Consider the following 21,455-nt stretch of genomic DNA (forward strand, 5'->3'; position numbering starts at 1 on the left):
CATTAATTATGCTGTGGTTACATCAATTAACATTAAAAGGCATTGAATCAGGACCATTTAGAAACACAATTGCTTTCATGACCTCCGACGCTTCTCCTCCCTCCTCCTTTAAAACTTATTCACGTCCCAGTGCTGCAGCTCAGCGGAAATACTTTCCTCAGTGCATTCAGATCAACGTGCATCTAACGCACATTGAACATGCAACAACAGGAAAATGGCAATTAAATACACCCCCTGGCTGCTATTGTCCCACTTCCTCCTGAGCCTCAGAGATGTCCACGTAACAGCTCTGGAACTGAATTCTCAGGACATCAGAGTGTTGAATAAATTGCCTCACACTCTGTAAGTTTTCCCAGTTGCTCAGAGAGGATGAGGGTAGTAATGGGGTGTCAGAGGGTGAAAGCGTGGATGAGCATAAGAAGACGACAGGCCAGGTGAGGAAAAGGAGTCACTAAAAAGTCACATTAAAGGAAAAAATCTACTTTTAAATGCCTCATTCTGAACTGATGTTCTAATAAGAACAACAAAGCACACATGATGAGTTATTAAGTGACTTTTTCTCAGAATATAAGTTTAATTTAGCAATTTTAAGAATTTTTTATATGTATTTTCACTTTTAAAACAGGGTAAATCACCCTCAAAAAGTTTGGATTTAGGATTATACAGGCAGATCAAATACGTACTGGAATATCAGTACATTTAGTCTGAAGTTCAGGACCTATTGGCATGAATGTCATAGTATGCAACAGTTATAGTATTTACGATCGCAGTTTTTAATTCTTTTTTATATAAAGTAGAGTTTTTGAAAACACAACCCGCTCAGACTCTTTTCAAGGTATGTCATGATGAGTATCTACGGCAATGGAAAAATTATTCACTATGAAGAGGAAGCACAGAGGATGCAGGGTAGATGGAAAACAGCAGGATTTTCAGGCTATTTCTGAGTGGTAAGAAGGACACGAAAGGAATGTAGAGAATGCCGAATTCTGTGTTTAACCAAGATATGAGAGCAGGAACAGGTCTATAGAAGTATTTTCTAACAGTAACATTTAGGATGTCCCTCCAGAATAATAATTATTACAAAGAAAAACAGAAATGAAAACTGAAAACTCAGAAAAATGAGAAAAAAAAACATAAATACAAGTTTATCAACATTGAGGATGTTATTTACACAGGACACTCGGTTCACTTGGATTATTAAATTACAAATGTAGTTGCTAAATAGTGCTCGACAGGCACAATCTTAGGTTTACCCAGGTGGGACAGTAATGGATCCCAGAGCAAAACATGGTGTCCCATCGCCCAATGAGACTCTTCAGGATGATTTTTTCCACTTCCAGTATGTGTTCATCCTTCTGCTGCAAGCAATGTTGTGAAAGCAAGTATGTTTTCATAACTTTTAGTGTCTTCTTTAGCTTTTTATTGCTCTTGAAGCTGCAAGAACAAAAAAAAATATTTTTCTTCAGGTCCAGTCATCCTTCAAGAGAAGCTTCGTCTGCAGTGGGGAGGGATCAATGCGGCCAGCGATGTTTGTTTTATGTGAAATAAACCCAGTTATTTAATATTTAATGAGAAGCTTTGTCCGCGGCAGGGCAGTCTGTGCACGCGGCTGCGTCAGTGTGATTTAATGCCACAAGTTGTAAAAGTTTTTGAACATTTTTAAACACTTCTATCAGCTGTTTTATCAAAGCAATTTGTTTTACCTGTAACAGCAAAAAAAAACGCGTAAGCAGCAACTCCGCTTCATGCTTTTCAGTGTTAGCCACGCCCACCTCAAACATCCGACCAATCACACGATACTTCTCAGAGCCCCTCAAGAAAAAAATTTCTCCAAGTCCGATGTGTCAAGAATCGTCTTCAAACACGTCCTCTTGAACAAAATTACGTCATTTTCCTCTCAGGGCCTCGAGAACAAGAAAAAAGTTCTGGCTTCTCTTGGAAGATGATAAAAGCTTATCTGTGGTACTGAATATGGTCGTTGCTGTGTTGGGTTGGAGATCAATAATACGAGCTTTAAAACTCGCAGACTACAAGGTTTGTACCTTCAAAAGATGTTATAGTTCTTCATTCTTGACATGAGTCTTTTAGAGCTGAGACGAGCTTCCCGCAGGGTTTCCTTCAAGTTTTCCTGCTACAATGCACCTAACTCAAATAGATCCAAAAACCTATGAAGTTCTGAAAAATGACCCATTCCTTTTAGTCAGGGAAACATAAAAAACCTGCAGGATTGTGACCCTGGAGGAACGGAGCTGCACACCCCTGGTTTAGGGGCTTTGGTCTAAAATCCAGGATCTCCACCTTCTGACAGGCTCATATGAGGGTAAAAGGCCATGAAAAGCTTTAAAAATCCACTTTAAGATCTTAAAAGTAGACATTAAGATCTTAAACTCAATTTAAAATGTTAAAATGATGATTATGGAATGTTGTTTGTTCAATGAAATAAATAGATTGTATTTGGGGAGTGATTCCTGACCTGAATATGCTTTGGATTCTCAGATCTCAACCTCAGCTTCTGTCTTCACTAAAACAGCTGATGCCCACTAAAAATGTAGACATCAGCTGATCGGTGTCATCCAACTCTGAAGTCGTCTAGTTTTGACCTTCAAAACCTCATATCAGTCACACACCTCCCCTCACGTTTAATCCTCCAGCATTGCATGTCTTTGGCGAAGGCTGGTGCAAGGGCAATGGAAGTGCTTTAATGGGGTCCTCCTTTCCTCCTCCATTTCATTTTCCATGTCTGTGAGAGAGACACATGAAAGAAGGACAGGCCGGATCATTACTGAGAGCCATTTCCTCTCTGGTAATGAGACACGGCCAAGGTTAAGTTAAAAAAAAGAAAAAATTCGTCATTCATTCTTCTTTTCTTTAGAATCTATTTTTAAGAAAACAACGGAGGCTGTATTTGTATGCACGCTGAGGAGCCTGTGAGTAATCAAGGTAAAATCAATACAAGCTTAATGTCCCTCGAAGAAACTCCAATGTCAACATGTTTGTCCATTTTTAAACCCCCTCTCAGCGCCGCTGCCGCCTACACCTTTTGTTAAAGGAATGGTTTTACAGAATCTATCAATCAATGAAGCAAAGGGACCGAGCTGCATGGGACACCTCCTCTGTCTGCAAAATGATGACAAGGGCAGTTTTGACATAAAAGTCAAAGTCAAACTAAACAAACATGGCCGATCTGATGGCTGTTCATTCATAATGAATCCGAGCTGAAATGTGATTGAGAACTACTTGCACCTTTGACCTAAGAAGCAGAGATGGTCTGTTCATCTGCAGCTGCTCAGTGATCGTGGTTTGTGACTGTAAGAGGAGGACTGGGATTGTTGGCAAACATAAGTCTGTTTGGTCAGCAGGTTTATGCAAAAAGACTCCAAACTTAGTGGAGAGTCGTTGCAAAGAATTTGGTTTGGATCAAGATCTTTTATTAAAAGTTGGATATAATGTAAAGCACTGGCCTCTTTGGAGCATCTGTAGAATAATTATAGGTTTGCATTGAATTTTTCACCACTTAATGCCATTTAAGACGGATACGCAAACAGACGAGACTTTCATGTGTCAGTTACTCACATAAATTGGTTCACTCTCAAGGAGCTTATCATCCGTCACATGACATAGAAAATGGAGAAATACCACTGGAAATCAGTGTTGAATTGTACAGCTGAAACACAAACCAGACGAGGAGAGAAACAGGAAGAAAATAATGCGGAAACCGCCAAATAAAAAGCACCTGAGGAAGAAGCAGAAACAGTTAAAAAGAGTAAAACATCTGTTTTATTCTTCTTTGTTTTGGTTTTTGGGCTGCATGGTGGCATAGTGGTTAGCACTGTGGCCTCACAGCAATGAAAGTCACTGGTTCAATCCTTGGCTGGGTCAGGGTCAGTGGCCTTTCTGAGTCTGCATGTTCTCCCCGTGTATGCGTGGGTTCTCTCCGTGTACTCCGGCTTCCTCCCACCATCCAAAGACATGCATGTTAGGTTAATTGCTTACTCTAAATTGCCCCATAGGAGTGAGTGTGGGTGGTTGTTCTTCTCTGTGTGGCCCTGCGATGGACTGGCGAGCTGTCCGGGGTGTACCCTGCATAGCCCGCAGGCTCCAGCTTCCCCACGACCCTGAATTGGATTAAGCAAGTTTAAGCAAGTTTAGAAAATGAAAGAATGAATGTTTTGGTTTTTGGATGGTTGTAAACAACATTACAGCAGTACATTTTTTATTACAAACTGGTGTCAAAACACACAAGTGAACTCTGAACTCAGCACTGGCCACTAGCGCTGTGATTCTCAAACATTTTGAGCCATGGTCCCCACAATAAAAACCCTACATGCCCAAAGCCAGTTTCTCTCATGGAGATAATGCCAAATTCAGCCTTTTTAATATGACACATGTAATAATTGTGTTATTGAGTTAAAAAAAAAAAAAAAAAAGATAATTTCATGGATTTATCTTTGCATTTGCCCTGCGATGGACTGGCGAGCTGTCCGGGGTGTACCATGCCTTTCGCCCAAAAGCAAGCTGGGATAGGCTCCAGCTTCCCCGCGACCCTGAATTGGAATAAGCGGTTTAGAAAATGAATGAATGACTGAATATCTTTGCATTTATGGTTTAATTTTGACGTTAAATGTGGGCAATATTCTTTTTACAATTATCTGGCGACCCCTTGAAATGATCATGCAAATCCCATAGGGGTCCCAACCCACAGTTTGAGAACCACTAGTGGATAAATTAACTTAAGATGGCAAAGTAAAGAAAAAAGCAAAAACAAAAAACAAATGAAAATGTGAGGGCAGTGACATAGAACGATCTTTGAAACTTTGACGTACTTTAAGGAGCATAAATGGACTTTAAGACCGGTCCAGGATAAAAAGGGGAACAACCAATGAAAGAAAGATGAAAGAGCATATTAATTTTATTTTTAATAGATTTGGTTTACTATTATAAATCCATGCAGAGTTCAAGAACAACCAGCCAGGTTGGAGAGCAGGGATCCTCAATCCTGGTCCTCGAGGGCCGGTGGCCTGCAGGTTTTCCAAGTGTCCCTGCTGCAACGCACCTGATTCAGACTTAGACAGGCTTTACACATGTCTGCTCAATACACATTGATTTGAATCAGGTGTGTTGCAGTAGGGACACTTGGAAAACTAACAGGACATTGCCCTTGAGAACCAGGATTGAGGATCCCTGTTTTATAACTTCTGTTACAAGAAGATTGCACTAGAGGCCACTGAACTAAAAACGTACGGAACTTCTGGATATAATGATAAAAATCTTAACTTAAAATAAAAAATTACAGCTGAACGTGCTAACAACAAGTTAAATAAACATAAATACATTTTTTCCCAATAGGTGCTCCTGATGATTGTCTAGCTTGTTATCTTACAGAGAAAAGTGCAGTAGCTGGTTGTTTGGTCTCTGTTTTTTGGTCGCTTCCATACATCATGTCTGTGTCAAACTGGTTTGCAAACAGAGGACCAAACGTGACAGAATTTCTAGAGAAAACAGAGTTTACATGTTAAGAATTAGTCCAAAATACAAAACCTGAACATTTTGTGCAGGTAAACAAATGGTTCAGAGGCGCTGCTGTTTAGGCTGAATAACACCAGCTGCTGGCTTTAATGGCTGAGGAGTCCCAGACATCGACTAAGGAAGGAAGAGAGACTCTTAGAGAGGAGGGAAAACAGAAAACCAAACGTTAACTCACCAGTTCACACCGTAACAAGTCTAGTGGCTGGGTTTCAACCAGGTTCCTGTGCTTCCAGCAGATAAAGTGGAGTTATGTGATTTAGATCCTTGTGTGTTTTTCAATATGTTATTAAGTTTTGAACTGGAGAAATACCCATCAGCCCAGTTCCATGATGTCTTGATCTATCTGCTGCTTCAGACCAGTACACAGCCAGCAGATGGAAACTGGCTGAAGGTTTATAACTTTTTCCTCTCAATTAGCTCCTAGAATCTAAGTTTCTATTGATTGGCAGTCAATGGGAGGAAGAAGACAGCTGTCTGACGATTGGAGCACCATAGCTCAAAATCCGTAAGTCACAGCTCTTTCTAACAGAGCTTCATTTAAACTTTAATTTCTCCATTTTAATATATAATTTATGCATTTATGGAGAAAACTCACAGGAGTGAGAGATGCCAGTATGAGAAGAATGTTTGGCCAGATTTAAAGTAAATGCAATACGGAGGATTTTGGGCTGATTTTTGATTTTTATGAAAAAACATAACCTACTATTGTGTTAAAAGAAATCAAAACCTCCTTTTAGTCAGTCAAAGTTTTATATTTTGTGACTCCTTTAAGCTTTGAATGATGTTCCTTGTTTAAAGCAGGCCTGAGCTGTAAGCTTCCAAACTACCGTATTTTCGCGATCATAAGGCATTTTCGCAAACAAAAGTCTTTTATTTTCTCCAAAATAGACAAAGCGTCTTGTAATGTGGTGCACCTTATGTGTTCCAAAATCTATGTGTTGTGGTTCCTGTTGTTGTGTGACTTTGATGAGCCTCTGCTTGACTGACAGAGTGTTTCCAACATGCTGCTTAGATAGATAAAAGGCAGACGTAACAGAGGGCAGCATGAGAACATTAAAGGGGGAAGTGTTTGAGGGAAAAAGGATGCTATAGGCATGCCCTCAGTAGATATATGTTTGGCTAATGACCCCTTATTGAAACGGCACCTGCAAAGAGACACGTTTATGAAGCAAAGTTCAAACTGCAAGCTATTAGCTACGCGGACAAACATGGGAATCGAGCAGCCGTGAGACAATCAAGATCAATGAATCCATGGTTCGCAAGTGGCGGAAACAGGAAAACGAGCTTTGCCAAGTCAAGAACACAAAGCTGAGTTTCTTCGGAAACAGGGCGAGGTGGCCCGAAGTGGAAGACTGACTCGAGCCAATTTGAGCTTGATGAAGGAACTCCAACCGCTGAACATTGGTATAAACATTGGTTCAAAGTGAAGTTGCGAACGGCGTGGGAACAATGGATGACAGATGGGGAACACAGTTGTACTAAGACTGGGAGGCAGCGCCAGGCGAGTTACGCCACAATTTGTGAATGGATTGCCAATTATTGGGCTAACGTGTCTGCTTGCTCTGTTGTTCGAGCTTTCGCAAAAGCCGGGATAATTTATGAACCCGGCGTGTTCGATGGAGAACTAGCCCAGCTGTTCATCTCGCAAACATAAGATGAGGACTTTGATGGATTTGTGAATGAGGATTGATAAAAAAAAACAACATGAAAACATTCCTAAATTCTTCAATAGAGTAACTCAGTTTTTCTTCCGCTGCCTTTTTTAAAACACGCACAAGCAAGTATGTTTTAAGCTAGAGTACCAGTATGTTTTACCATGCCCGCCCCCTAAAATCTGGTGCGCCATATGTATGTGTTAAGTACAGAAATAGCACCTGTAACTGAGACTGAGCCTTGTTATACGGTGCGCATTATGGTCATGAAAATAGGTAGGCTGTGTTCTTGCCTGATGTCGGCCAAATTCATTCCACTACAATGGGCATAAATGTGAATGTTCTGGTAAAATACGTAAACGTTGTAAGACTTTTTTACAGCAAAAGTCATTGCAAACCATTCCTGATTGAGATGCGTGTTTTGACATTTGTGGGGGTACAGTCAAAGAACAGGTGGAGTTAGACGCTGGAACTTCTGAAAAAGGCCAAAGTAATTCATGTGCCTCCTAATGCTTTTGGAATTTTAGCATTAGGCAGCATAACAAGCATTGGCAAGCTGATTTGAAAGGTTTTTCTACTAATAAGAAACTTACTTCTCACTTTTCTGATGTCTAGATACTTTTTCTTATTTCAGAAAGTCTTGCAAAATATAATTGTCTTACCAAATGGACATCTAAAGTCACTTGATTATAGTCTCAGTCTCCTCAGTTTAAGTGTTTACTGATATTTAGAGAGCTACTTTTTGCAGCACGAAGTTCAAACTGACAGATCATCACAGGTGTGGTTGCAGGTAAAGGTGCGTATTTGTTTGAAGGGCAAAGCTCTGCAAACCTTGCCTAGATAAATAAAGCGTAAAGAGAACACCATAAACTACCAGCAGCATCTCAAAACCATCTCAAGGCCAGGAGATGTACTTACAGTATCAGTGTCATGAAGAATATTCGCAGCTTCCTCTTCCTCCAGACAGAACCATCAATCAGTTCAGGTTGATCCATGAATTGTTTTTTCTTCTTCGTAGTTAATGAGCTGGTGTCTGGCAACAAGTAATCGACTCATCCTGATGCTCTCCTATGGATTTCACCATCACAGACATTACAGATGGTTGACTCATGATCATTTTTGTCATTGATTTTTCCTCACAAGGCCAAATGTGTCCCAGTCAGGACATGGGAGAAATGATCATATAAATCTGCCATGATGCATGCAGCAAAACCGAGACTGCAAAATGTGCAAAGATCCTTCAAATAGTATGAGGAGGGTTTACATTTAAATGGCATTTCAAGTTCAAGACTACTTAAAACCGAGACACGGGGCAGGCAGCCGAGGTTAGGAAAGGTGAAAGTAGAGGTGCTGCATTTTATGAGGCAGGGAATCAAAGAAGTCAAAGACACGCCGAGCAAAGGCTGGTAGAAATGAATCAGTCAGGTGAATAAGTCAAAGACAATAGAGCAGTGGAGACGACGTGAGATCAAGGTCTACAGGTGGACATGCTTCTGTGGGGCCTCAAGAGAGTTGCTGGTTGTTGAGTTGTCCTTGAGAAGGACACTGAACCCCACACTGCTGCTATGTCTCCCCATGTGGGACTATAGAGATATGTGTCAAAGTCATTTTACTTCGGTCAGGCGGACAGACAGACTTGCATAAAAACTATATAAACCATAGAAGAATGAATACATGAATAGAATAAAATAAATGCTAATATAAAAAATCTGGTTACTGTTGGTAAAATGCAAACATAGGAGAACAAGGAAGGAGTTAACTGTAATAAATAGGAAAACAAATAAAGAAACAGCTGATTCTTGTAAGAGAAGATAAAGTGCTAAACAGTCACTTTTCTGAACAGCTTAGTCCACGTAAAGCTATTGTAGGTAATCTTGTTCAGACATTTATTTTTTTTACTGTGGGTGAAGTGGTTCCTCGTCCTGATAGTAGTCTATACATTCTGTAATCATGAACAATAAGAAATATAGTTAGACCCCTCAGTTTACTGTAAATCTGTAAAAACTCCAAAAACGTTCCAACCCAAATGGAGTTGTTCATTTCCTATATTTTGTAAGCTGCTTCTCCAGGCTCCCCTCCTGCCAATTTTTCTATCTTCCCAGAGTGACGACAGGCGTGACGCTGCCAATATGGCGATGGTAGGAACCACCCATTGAGCTTCAATTCAACTTTTTAGAAATCTACGGGTGACATCATGGAGGCTCCGCCCATCTTTGGAGTCCATGTTGTCATTATTAAACATGGGTTTCCCTGCATCTGTCTGGCAAACAGCAACTGCAGACTTTAGAGGCCTTTATTTTGTGGTTTTGCTGTAAAAACAGACAATTTGTCTTTGATACAGCTTCATCAAATAAATTAGAACTTTCACTTTAGCAAATAAAAACACAATTTTAAAGAAAATTCTTACAAAACGTTCAAAACAAAAACCCCTTTCTAAAAGTGAAAACTCCAAGTTTAGTAGTGACAGTGAAGAGCAGCATATTTTACAAATAGTTATATTAAGACTTTTTTTAAATGACATATATAGCAATGCATGTAATAGATTTAAATATATTGATGTTTATGTTTAATTAGTCTAAATCTGTTATTTCAATAGCAAGAAATCTACCTGGTGTTACTGTGTCCAACCATAACTTATTTTCCTCCTGTTGATTAAGAAATACTGCGAAAAACAGAACTTTTCCTTCTGTTTCTATTTAATTGTAACTAAAGCAAAGCAGGAAAAAAACTGAAACTAAATAAAACAGTTGTTATAAGACAAACATTAACGTAATGACATGCTGGCTGAATTATTTTGTGATCTTTAAAAGTTGTTTTTAATTTATTTTATTCATTTATTTTAAAGCAATATGTAAATAAAGTAGCATTTTATCTTTTTTTATTTTGTTTAGTGGTGAAAACTTGAATAAATAAGCACAGAAAGACAAGGGCAAACCTTAATCATCTTTGCAGAAAATGGAAAAACCACAAGGACATTTGTGTTCAACTAAAGATACAATCCTAAAAAAAAAGGCAGGGAAACACACGCAGGAAATATATCTGAAAAGCAGCGACAACACAAAGAGAAGTTAAGGAAGAGACATTCACACAGCACAGCAGAGATGAAGACAGCAATAGTTTGTGAAAGCGGGAGGTGAGGAGTTGTCGTTTACAGCCACTCTTCTCTGAAGTGGAAATTTCCCCGGAGGAAATCAGCAAGAAGCTAGAAACCATTTATGTGCTTAGTCCTCCCTATTGCAAAGAAATTATCCTGTACAAACCCCCCGCATCTCTGGGAGCTGAGCTACCGTGACCTTCATCACGCTCTACCTGTAAAGGCTTTCAATTTCCCCATTTTGTAAGGGATAGAAAACTGGAGCGAGGCCGAGCATCAGGGAACAGCCGGCACAAACATATCCACTCTGTTCAGGTTAAAAAAAACTGACGCAGGTGAGAGAGGCATCAATGTTACATCACTGCTGATAGGTTTGCAGAAAAATATGCAAAAAGCATTTTTAACCTCTTCCTGACCACAGCTCCCTGTGCAGGAGGCAGCATGAGGTACAGACGATGTTTAACGCAGGAATCTGCAATGCTAACATGTAGCACAGCAACATGGCAGGAGAAACTCGAATAAAAGACTCTATAACACGTCAGCATTCAAACCAGAGAGTTCAAACCCCAAGCAGAAACCAGCAGAACATCAGTGTCCACTTCACAGCTTCTCATCATATCTCCACACTAACAAGTCGTCACATGAAAGCAGAGACTGCTGGTTACTGAGGCGTCTGGCTTGTCGCTGTGGGACAGAAACTCTGGCAGTTCGCAGCTGCAATCACACTCCATGTCTCACTTTTACTGTTTACTGGTGAAAAGTTTTATTCCAGCTGTAAAACACTGCTAATGTGTCTTCTATGATTCTGCCTTCCATGGAGATGAAGGTGCGATACCATAGCAAAGCTCCTAGGATGACTCTTTCCTGATGATTGACACACCCAACTCATTCCTAGGATGACTTTACTCCCTCCTAGGATAATCGTACTCTTTCTTAGGATGACTTTACTACCTCTTAGGGTGACTTTACTCCTTCATAGGATGACTTTCCTCATTCCTTGGATGACTTTACTCCTTCATAGGATGACTTTCCTCATTCCTAGGATGACTTTACTCATTCTTAGGATGACTTTACTCCTTCCTAGGATGACTTTACTACCTCTTAGGGTGACTTTACTATCTCTTAGGGTGACTTTACTCCTTCATAGGATGACTTTACTGCTTCCTAGGATGACTTTACTACCTCTTAGGGTGACTTTACTCCTTCATAGGATGACTTTACTGCTTCCTAGGATGACTTTACTACCTCTTAGGGTGACTTTACTCCCTCATAGGATGACTTTTCTCATTCTTAGGATGACTTTACTCCTTCCTAGGATGACTTTACTACCTCTTAGGGTGACTTTACTCCTTCATATGATGACTTTACTCCTTCCTAGGATAATCTTACTCTTTCTTAGGATGACTTTACTACCTCTTAGGATGACTTTACTCCCTCATAGGATGACTTCACACATTCCTAGGATGACTTTACTCCATCCTGGGATAATCTTACTCATTCTTAGGATGACTTTACTACCTCTTAGGGTGACTTTACTCCCTCATAGGATGACTTTTCTCATTCTTAGGATGACTTTACTCCTTCCTAGGATGACTTTACTACCTCTTAGGGTGACTTTACTCCTTCATATGATGACATTACTCCTTCCTAGGATAATCTTACTCTTTCTTAGGATGACTTTACTACCTCTTAGGGTGACTTTACTCCTTCATAGGATGACTTTCCTCATTCCTTGGATGACTTTACTCCTTCATAGGATGACTTTCCTCATTCCTAGGATGACTTTACTACCTCTTAGGATGACTTTACTCCCTCATAGGATGACTTCACACATTCCTAGGATGACTTTACTCCATCCTAGGATAATCTTACTCATTCTTAGGATGACTTTACTACCTCTTAGGGTGACTTTACTCCCTCATAGGATGACCTTTCTCATTCTTAGGATGACTTTACTCCTTCCTAGGATGACTTTACTACCTCTTAGGGTGACTTTACTCCTTCATATGATGACTTTACTCCGTCCTAGGATGACTTTACTACCTCTTAGGGTGACTTTACTATCTCTTAGGGTGACTTTACTCCTTCATAGGATGACTTTACTGCTTCCTAGGATGACTTTACTACCTCTTAGGGTGACCTTACTCCTTCATAGGATGACTTTACTGCTTCCTAGGATGACTTTACTACCTCTTAGGGTGACTTTACTCCCTCATACGATGACTTTCCTCATTCTTAGGATGACTTTACTACCTCTTAGGATGACTTTACTACCTCTTAGGGTGACTTTACTCCTTCATAGGATGACTTTCCTCATTCCTTGAATGACTTTACTCCTTCATAGGATGACTTTCCTCATTCCTAGGATGACTTTACTACCTCTTAGGATGACTTTACTACCTCTTAGGATGACTTTACTCCCTCATAGGATGACTTCACACATTCCTAGGATGACTTTACTCCATCCTGGGATAATCTTACTCATTCTTAGGATGACTTTACTACCTCTTAGGGTGACTTTACTCCCTCATAGGATGACTTTTCTCATTCTTAGGATGACTTTACTCCTTCCTAGGATGACTTTACTACCTCTTAGGGTGACTTTACTCCTTCATATGATGACATTACTCCTTCCTAGGATAATCTTACTCTTTCTTAGGATGACTTTACTACCTCTTAGGGTGACTTTACTCCTTCATAGGATGACTTTCCTCATTCCTTGGATGACTTTACTCCTTCATAGGATGACTTTCCTCATTCCTAGGATGACTTTACTACCTCTTAGGATGACTTTACTCCCTCATAGGATGACTTCACACATTCCTAGGATGACTTTACTCCATCCTAGGATAATCTTACTCATTCTTAGGATGACTTTACTACCTCTTAGGGTGACTTTACTCCCTCATAGGATGACCTTTCTCATTCTTAGGATGACTTTACTCCTTCCTAGGATGACTTTACTACCTCTTAGGGTGACTTTACTCCTTCATATGATGACTTTACTCCGTCCTAGGATGACTTTACTACCTCTTAGGGTGACTTTACTATCTCTTAGGGTGACTTTACTCCTTCATAGGATGACTTTACTGCTTCCTAGGATGACTTTACTACCTCTTAGGGTGACCTTACTCCTTCATAGGATGACTTTACTGCTTCCTAGGATGACTTTACTACCTCTTAGGGTGACTTTACTCCCTCATACGATGACTTTCCTCATTCTTAGGATGACTTTACTACCTCTTAGGATGACTTTACTACCTCTTAGGGTGACTTTACTCCTTCATAGGATGACTTTCCTCATTCCTTGAATGACTTTACTCCTTCATAGGATGACTTTCCTCATTCCTAGGATGACTTTACTACCTCTTAGGATGACTTTACTACCTCTTAGGATGACTTTACTCCCTCATAGGATGACTTCACACATTCCTAGGATGACTTTACTCCATCCTAGGATAATCTTACTCATTCTTAGGATGACTTTACTACCTCTTAGGGTGACTTTACTCCCTCATAGGATGACTTTTCTCATTCTTAGGATGACTTTACTCCTTCCTAGGATGACTTTACTACCTCTTAGGGTGACTTTACTCCTTCATATGATGACTTTACTCCTTCCTAGGATGACTTTACTACCTCTTAGGGTGACTTTACTATCTCTTAGGGCGACTTTACTCCTTCATAGGATGACTTTACTGCTTCCTAGGATGACTTTACTACCTCTTAGGGTGACTTTACTCCCTCATAGGATGACTTTCCTCATTCTTAGGATGACTTTACTCCTCATAGGATGACTTTTGTCATTCTTACAATAACTTTACTCCTTTCTAGAATGACTTCACACATTCCTAGGATGACTTTACTCCCTCCTAGGATAATCTTACTCATTCTTAGGATGACTTTACTACCTTTTAGGGTGACTTTACTCCCTCATAGGATGAATTTTCTCATTCTTAGGATGACTTTACTCCTTTCTAGGATGACTTCACTTATTCCTAGGATGACTTTACTACCACCTAGGATTATTTTACCCATTCCAAAGATTGATTTATTCATGCCTTTGGTCCACTTTGGTCCAGACAACTGCTGCATGCTGGATATTTTCTTTCCTTCAGACAGTTTTCTATAAACACTAGAAAGGGTTGTTTGAAAATCCCAGAAAATAAATATACCAACAACCTTAAACTTAATTTCTTCCTCATTCTTCTGCTCCGTTTGAACTTCAGCAAGTTGTCTTCACTGCATCTGAAGGACTAAATGCACTGAGATGCTGCAATGTGATTGGCTGATTAGATGTTTGTGAACAGGTCGACCTAGTAAGAGGCTACTGAGTGTAGATTTAAGCCTTGAGTGTCGAGTCAAACTAACATGTCAGACTGCTGCATTATGCTTACTAATGTCAGGACAAGCAACAGTTGTTGAACATGCAGGTATCTGACTTTTGGTGATATTTATTGCACTCTATGTGAACGCGTGTTCATCTGTCCAAACTTTGCACTACTGGACTCTGCAGTGACGTGTTTGGTGAACTCCGAGCCACAGTGGTGATCTGATAGGATGAGGCACCACAGTCAGTGTTCCTGTTTACCACTCAGACCGCTCAACGCTCAGATAAGGAAAACAGACAGCTCAATGAGGGAAACAATGAGAGCTCAAATAACAATTTCCCTCGGCAGAACGAGGAGGTGGAGGCTGCAAGACCCCCACCCTCTTTTGTTTTTATCAGGGAACAGGAGAGCTGCCGTTCAATCTCCATCTTGTGAAGCTGACAATTTAATAGATTTCAGGTGTGTGTGTGTGTGTGTCTGTGTGTGTGTGTGTGCTCCGTAACAACATCAGTTGAGTGTGTTTTGACTCTTTGGCCTCCGGTCCCTCAGGTCTTCCTCCACACACATATTTCTTCCTTCTTTGCTCGCCCTCTTGACTCTTTTCCACTCAGATTTTATTTAGCATTTATTTCTTGCAGAGGAAACGTCTCAAAGTCACCAGAGACAAGAGTTTTCTTACATCACATCCCTGCCTGGAGAAGTCTGGAAAAAACATGTGATGCTCAGGAAGCAGCCAGACTCCCTGCTGCTCCATCCTTAAATTAAGCTTCGTCTACTTTCAGGGGACAATTTGTTCTATTTTTTTGTTGCCTTATGTTCAAGTAAACTATCAAATCAAATCAAATTATCCTTTGTAGACAATTACCACATGGAAATACTCAGAAAAACACGATCGTTCTCATGCCATCGGAGACCAACATTACAGTTATTATGCTTTTAATCCAGTAAACATCTCCACAACAAAGCGACCCCTCTGGATGGAAAGTAAACTTCTACTCTGCGTAATCAAATGTGTGCAACAACTTCAAGTGTTGCTGAGAGAAAACTAATTAAATAACAATTGGAGGGAGAGTTTATTCACTCGCATTCATTGACGGTGCAATGAAACAATTACTCTTCGGTCTCCATGCTCGACTGAGTCATGCTCAATAAATCTCATCATCAAGGCAACACAAAAACCAAATTATGGAAATCCAACAAGCTTTCTTCTCATTTCCACACAAGGAAACAAAGAGGGAAACGACCTCTCGGAGTGTTCTTCATTAGATTTTTTCTTCATGCAGACATCTTCCTAAAAATCAGCCAATGGCTGCACACTCTTCAGTTTTCTCAGCTGTATTACAGACAGTTCACATTCCTAAACTCCAACGTTGTGCTGAGGAATTCTTCCTCCATGCACTGCTCTCTTTTTGCTTTTCTACAACCTCTTGGTCTTTGTGATGGCTGCATGTAAAGCCACTCAGCTAAAGTCGCTAACGCCCCCCTGCACCTTCGTTTTCACTTACTTTTACACCAAATACCATCATTTTTATTGTTTAGGATGCTTTATTTGTATTTGTATGTCCAGCCACAAAAAATGTCCCATCTTGTCTTCTGTCTTTTTCTTTTTTCTTTTCCTCCAATAATCTCTTCTTGTGTTTCTTTGCTGAATCAGCCACAATGTGCGTTCAGAACCCTCGGTGTCGGTACCAGATGTGCCCGAGCTGCCCTTGTCAATGACGGCGCTCCATAAGAGTCCAATAAGATACTTTTGGTGTCTAATTTATCAGTAGATATTCTTGTTTTTGTTTCACATTTCCTTTGAGAAACTAATAATGTTTTCTGGAGACGATTCAGACCTGTTGAGGTCCAGGTTCTGGAGAGCATTCGCTCTTCCATCAGAACTGTTTCCACTGATCTTGAGTCCAGTTCTTGTGTCATGTGACCTCAGTCTTTTCTTTCTCGCAGCCAAACAAACGGGAACAGATGAAGCATCTTTGTCTTTGTCTTAAAGCTCTAGTAGCTAATCTTGCTTAGAGACATTTTTTGACTCTGGGTGAAGTGGTTCCTTGTCCTGATAGTAGTCTGTACATTTTGTAATCATCATTTAAAGGGTTAAATGAATTAAGTCATAAAAAGACGTCATTAAAGAATGCAAACCTGAAATCAGCGCCTCTTCAGCCTGATAGATGAGGACCTGGAAGGACCTTAAATGCAGCAGCGTTGCTCTTGTTCAGGGTTTGTGTGCGTGCTGATAAATGTTTCATCACATTAAATATGGTCATTTACTCTAATGACTCGACTTCTTGTTCCTCTGCTCTGCCTCTCTGACTCTTTTATGAGCTTGTGTTTTCTTCTGTTCGGCTGCAGATGCTTTCTTAGCTATTCATCAGTGTCCAAGACTGGAGAAACTTTTTTCTTTTCTGAACAGCCGCCAGCGTCTCGCCATCTGTCTCCACCTGTCCGGCGCTGGAGGAGGGGCTGCATGAGAATTTAATATGTGCTGCTCACCGGCAAGAAAACAAGGAAACGGATGCAAATCAAGAAGAAAACGGCACAAATGTGTCTTCCTCATATGATCAGATTGTATGTAAGTGTCTCATCTTTGATTTTAAATTCGCCGCAAGCGTCGGGAAACCTTGATGGTTTACCTTGATACATATTTCTTTGAGCAGCTGTTGTAAGCCACTGAAGTTTGTGCCCTGCTGAGCATCTGCCTCTGCAAATTGATTACCCTGGGGTAGGCCAGACTCTGCCCCCCTCCCCTCCACACAGTAACCACAGCTGCTGCTTTGATTAAAGCCGAATACAAGCTCGCTGTTTTCCCCTCACAAAAGTCCACCTGTGAAGTGAGAGCAACATTATCTCAAGAGGAGGCGTCGAAAAGCCACAATCTGAGTCACATGGTTCTTTTCATGATTTACGACAAGTTATTTTGACTTAAACGGAGTTTAGTAAAACTTTCTAACATCATGTGTTTTCTCTCTCCAAGAGGAGATACAACTTTTTTCTTTTTTCTTTGTGTTTCTTCAGGATTTCTGGAGTAAAACTAATCTTTCAATCAGGGAAGTTATGAATGTAGAACTTATAGTCAAAATGATCATGATTTTACAGTTATCAGGAATATTTTGCTTTAATTAAAACTAAAAACGTGTAAAATCACATGACCAGGGCTGTCATATCTAACACGTAATGCAAAGGTGGCCTGAGGCAGGTGTCTGCAGGTAAATGCAGGAAACAGGAGATTTTTTTAATGACTCGCTTCAGTTCCGGCACATTTTTCCTGTTTTACAACAACAATCGCGGCCGACATGGTACAGTGTTTTAATGAGATCATAGAAGTGGACACAGAACATCATACAACATCCAGAAACACTAACACACACTGACCAATCACAGGGGAGTACTTCCACGTATGTGTTTGTAACTGCGTGGAAGTAGACCTGACGTGCAACACCTAGACAGGATTTATGTGATATCACTGGTTAGGACTGGGTGATATGACGACATATATCCTCTGGAGGATAGAAAATGTCTATCGTTTTATGTGAACATTACTTTCCTGTATCTGACAGGAAGAATATCACCATGCTAATTACGACTGCACACACACAGGCGCCATCGATCAAATTCAGCAACAAAATCATTGTTGACATTAACATTTGTACTAAAATAAACTTTTTGTCTTGTTTTATGAATATCATGGTCTAAAATATTAAAGCAACACTTGAAATCATCTCTAATAATTTGAGTCTTTGTGTGGACCGTGGTGTCAAACTCTGCTCCTCGAGGGCGGATATCCTCCAGGTTTTTGTTATTTACCTGCTCCAACACATTCCAACCAAATGGATCCAACAGTTTGTTGTCAACTTCTTCACAACCATCCTGTAATTTCAGTCAGGTGTGTTGGAGCAGGGAAACAACAAATACAAAGAAGACATTTGTGCATTAAAGGATTAATTCAACACACAAACAAGTCATTCAAAATTACAAATCTATGAAATGGAAAGCAGCTGCGGCTGGGAGATATGATGATATATGTCGTTTGGAAATTAGAAAATGTCATCGTTTCAAATGAGGCTCGATCGTTTACACCACGATAAGCTGCTTTACTGCAGTATTTTACATCAAGATGCGCTTTACAGCATGCATGCTGCAATACATAAAGAAACATGGAGGAAAACAATAGCAGACATGTTTCAGAGGATAATTCACTAAAAGATGACCAGTCGACCCAAACCAAGGAGCTTGTTCCTAAAAGTTTCTGTCTGGATGCGGTTTGGATATAAAAAGACCGACGTGGAACCAACAACAGACTAGCTCACAGTCCCAACAACGGACTGCGACACAACTAACTCATTTTATCACCTGCGCAGGAATCAGGATAAAGAATACAGAATAAAGAAGAGTCAACGAGTAAAAGCAGCAAAAGCAGCGTCAAGTGGAGTCGAAAGCTCATAATAAACTCCAGATGCAAACGCTGCAACAGGTATTTACCTTTACGGCCATAGTTCCCCCAGATGGAAGGAGATCACTGCTGCTGTTGCCAAGACAACATCTGATACATAACTGATGACTGACACAACATTATACAGTTTTATATCGTTATGGGGATATAAAATGAGCTGAATCGGGATATAAGATTTTGGTCATATCACCCAGCCCACTCACTGGTTTTATATGACCTCCACTGATTTTCTGAGACATCCTCATGATCAAAAGATTTATTTATACACCGAAAAGGTATGCTGATCGCGAAGCACCATGACAGTCTGCCATATTGAAACTACAGCTGCCATTAAGGGACAAACTGCAGCAATCTTTATCTGAAAATCTGTTTAATTCTTATATTTATATTTCTGAAGGAGCGGCTTGACCGACACGCGGGGCTAGCTTCCCTAGGTGGAAGGAGAGACGTCGAAGTTACAGCTCCGTCCTCCACCAGTAAGTCAGCAGTCCTGCCTAAATTAGCTTAAAGCTAACAGTTTTTACAGGTTTTTTCACAGCTTTGTTGCTACAGAAGTGGATGTTTACGTGCTTTCAGAAGCTTTTGAAGTTGCAGTAAACGGCAGCTTTTTGTCACAGTAAATTCAGCTTATAAAACCTTCCCTTCACCCAGGTGAAATGGCCTAAAGCTATGTGAAGACATGGTTTCATCGAGGCTTTTTGATCCACGATGGTTGCGACAGCTGTTGGTGCGTAAGGATGAACTGAATGCCGATTAACTTCAACATTAAATGGGATTTCTTACAAAATCTCCCTTTAAAAAACACAACTGTATAGTTAAATAAAAGTTACTTGTTGTTTATTTATTCATAAAATCAAACAGTTTTTATGGATTCTGCTTTTTTGTCATTTACTTTATAAACTTTACTGCTTTCTAGTCAGCACATTTCAGCAATGAAGTTTTCTGCAGAGAAAACAAACTTCCAGAGGAAATGAGTCTGTTGTTTATCCAACCTTCACAAAATCACATCTTCATGGACCAATGCGACGAACCTCAATATCTGTCTCAGCCTCCAACACCTAATTACTCCCGTCACGCTGATCGGAAGCAAGCTGCGACCTTTAGCTTTATGACATTTCTGGAATCCAGCATCAATCTTATTGACTCACAGAGTCCAGCTTCATTTTTTAACTTTCCTTCGAGAGCAAAATAACTTGTCTGAATCCCCATTTGAGCAGATATGAAGCTGCTTCCTGCTCTTCTAATAAAAAACCTGCTCACTATAAATATAATTGAGACCTAAACAACACCATCAAGGAACCGCTCTGGGATTTATAATCACCCAGGAAATATCTCGCTTGTGTTTTGAAATCTGTAAACCAGAGCCAGAAAGCAGTGGTTTCCAACCTGAGGTCCTTGAACCCCCAAATGGGTCCACAAAAGAACCCCGAAGTTTTGACTCTTCAGAGCCCGTGTGATTTAAATGAAGCCCACGTCCACTCAGAGACAAGCTGAGGTGTTTCATCAACCTGGAACCAGTGGTTTATGAGCCCAGAAACAAAACTGAAACTATCTGAATTAGCAAGTCAACAATCTACTACATCTCAGTCAAAGAGGAACAGTTTCTAACCTGCACGACACAGACGTCATTCCTCAGGAGGCTGGAGTGAAGTGGAAGTCCTTGTCATGACCTGCACAGAAAGCCGGGACAACAATGAGGGAAGGCCATGCTGTTTATACACAAACATGTATATAATAAAGAAAAGAACAAAAAGTATGTGTATGCAGCGTGTAAAAGTGGAAATCAGTGGTGTCAAGTGGTTAAAAGCCAGAGTCTGATCAGACCACAAACAAGCTGGGTATTGGATGGGTATTGGATGAAAGTTATGATTCAATGCAATCAGCTGGTTTCTATGATAGGCTATGTATGAACTGGCTTGAAATGATGTGTGTGTAAAGCACGCTGTAACAACATTGTTGTGAAGTGATGCTATACAAATAAAGCTGAATTGAATTTAATGTGATTTATTCATGATTCACACCTTTTTCAAATGTGAGTCTCACGTGAATGACATGAAAATGTTTTGAAAAACTTGTTTTCACATGCGGTTGACATGGATATGTACACCTAGAGCACATATGAAGAACATGGGAAAAGCACAAAAATCATATATATGCCCCATACAGCATGTGTTTGTCTCGTGACCCTCTTGAGAAAAAACACAAAAGCCACATGTAAATCACATGCTTACACCAAGCAGCAACCTCTGACAGTTAAAAGTGAAACCAATGCCAAGTGCCAAAAACTGCAGTTCCCCCTTCATCCACTAGAGGCTCCAAAACAGAGCAAATCCCCATAGACTCCCATGTTAAAAAGACCAACTTCACAGTAGAAATAAACATGTTTACAGCAGAAATAAACATGT

Source organism: Telmatherina bonti, assembly GCF_933228915.1.
Source record: "Telmatherina bonti genome assembly, chromosome: 14".
Taxonomy (NCBI): domain Eukaryota; kingdom Metazoa; phylum Chordata; class Actinopteri; order Atheriniformes; family Telmatherinidae; genus Telmatherina; species Telmatherina bonti.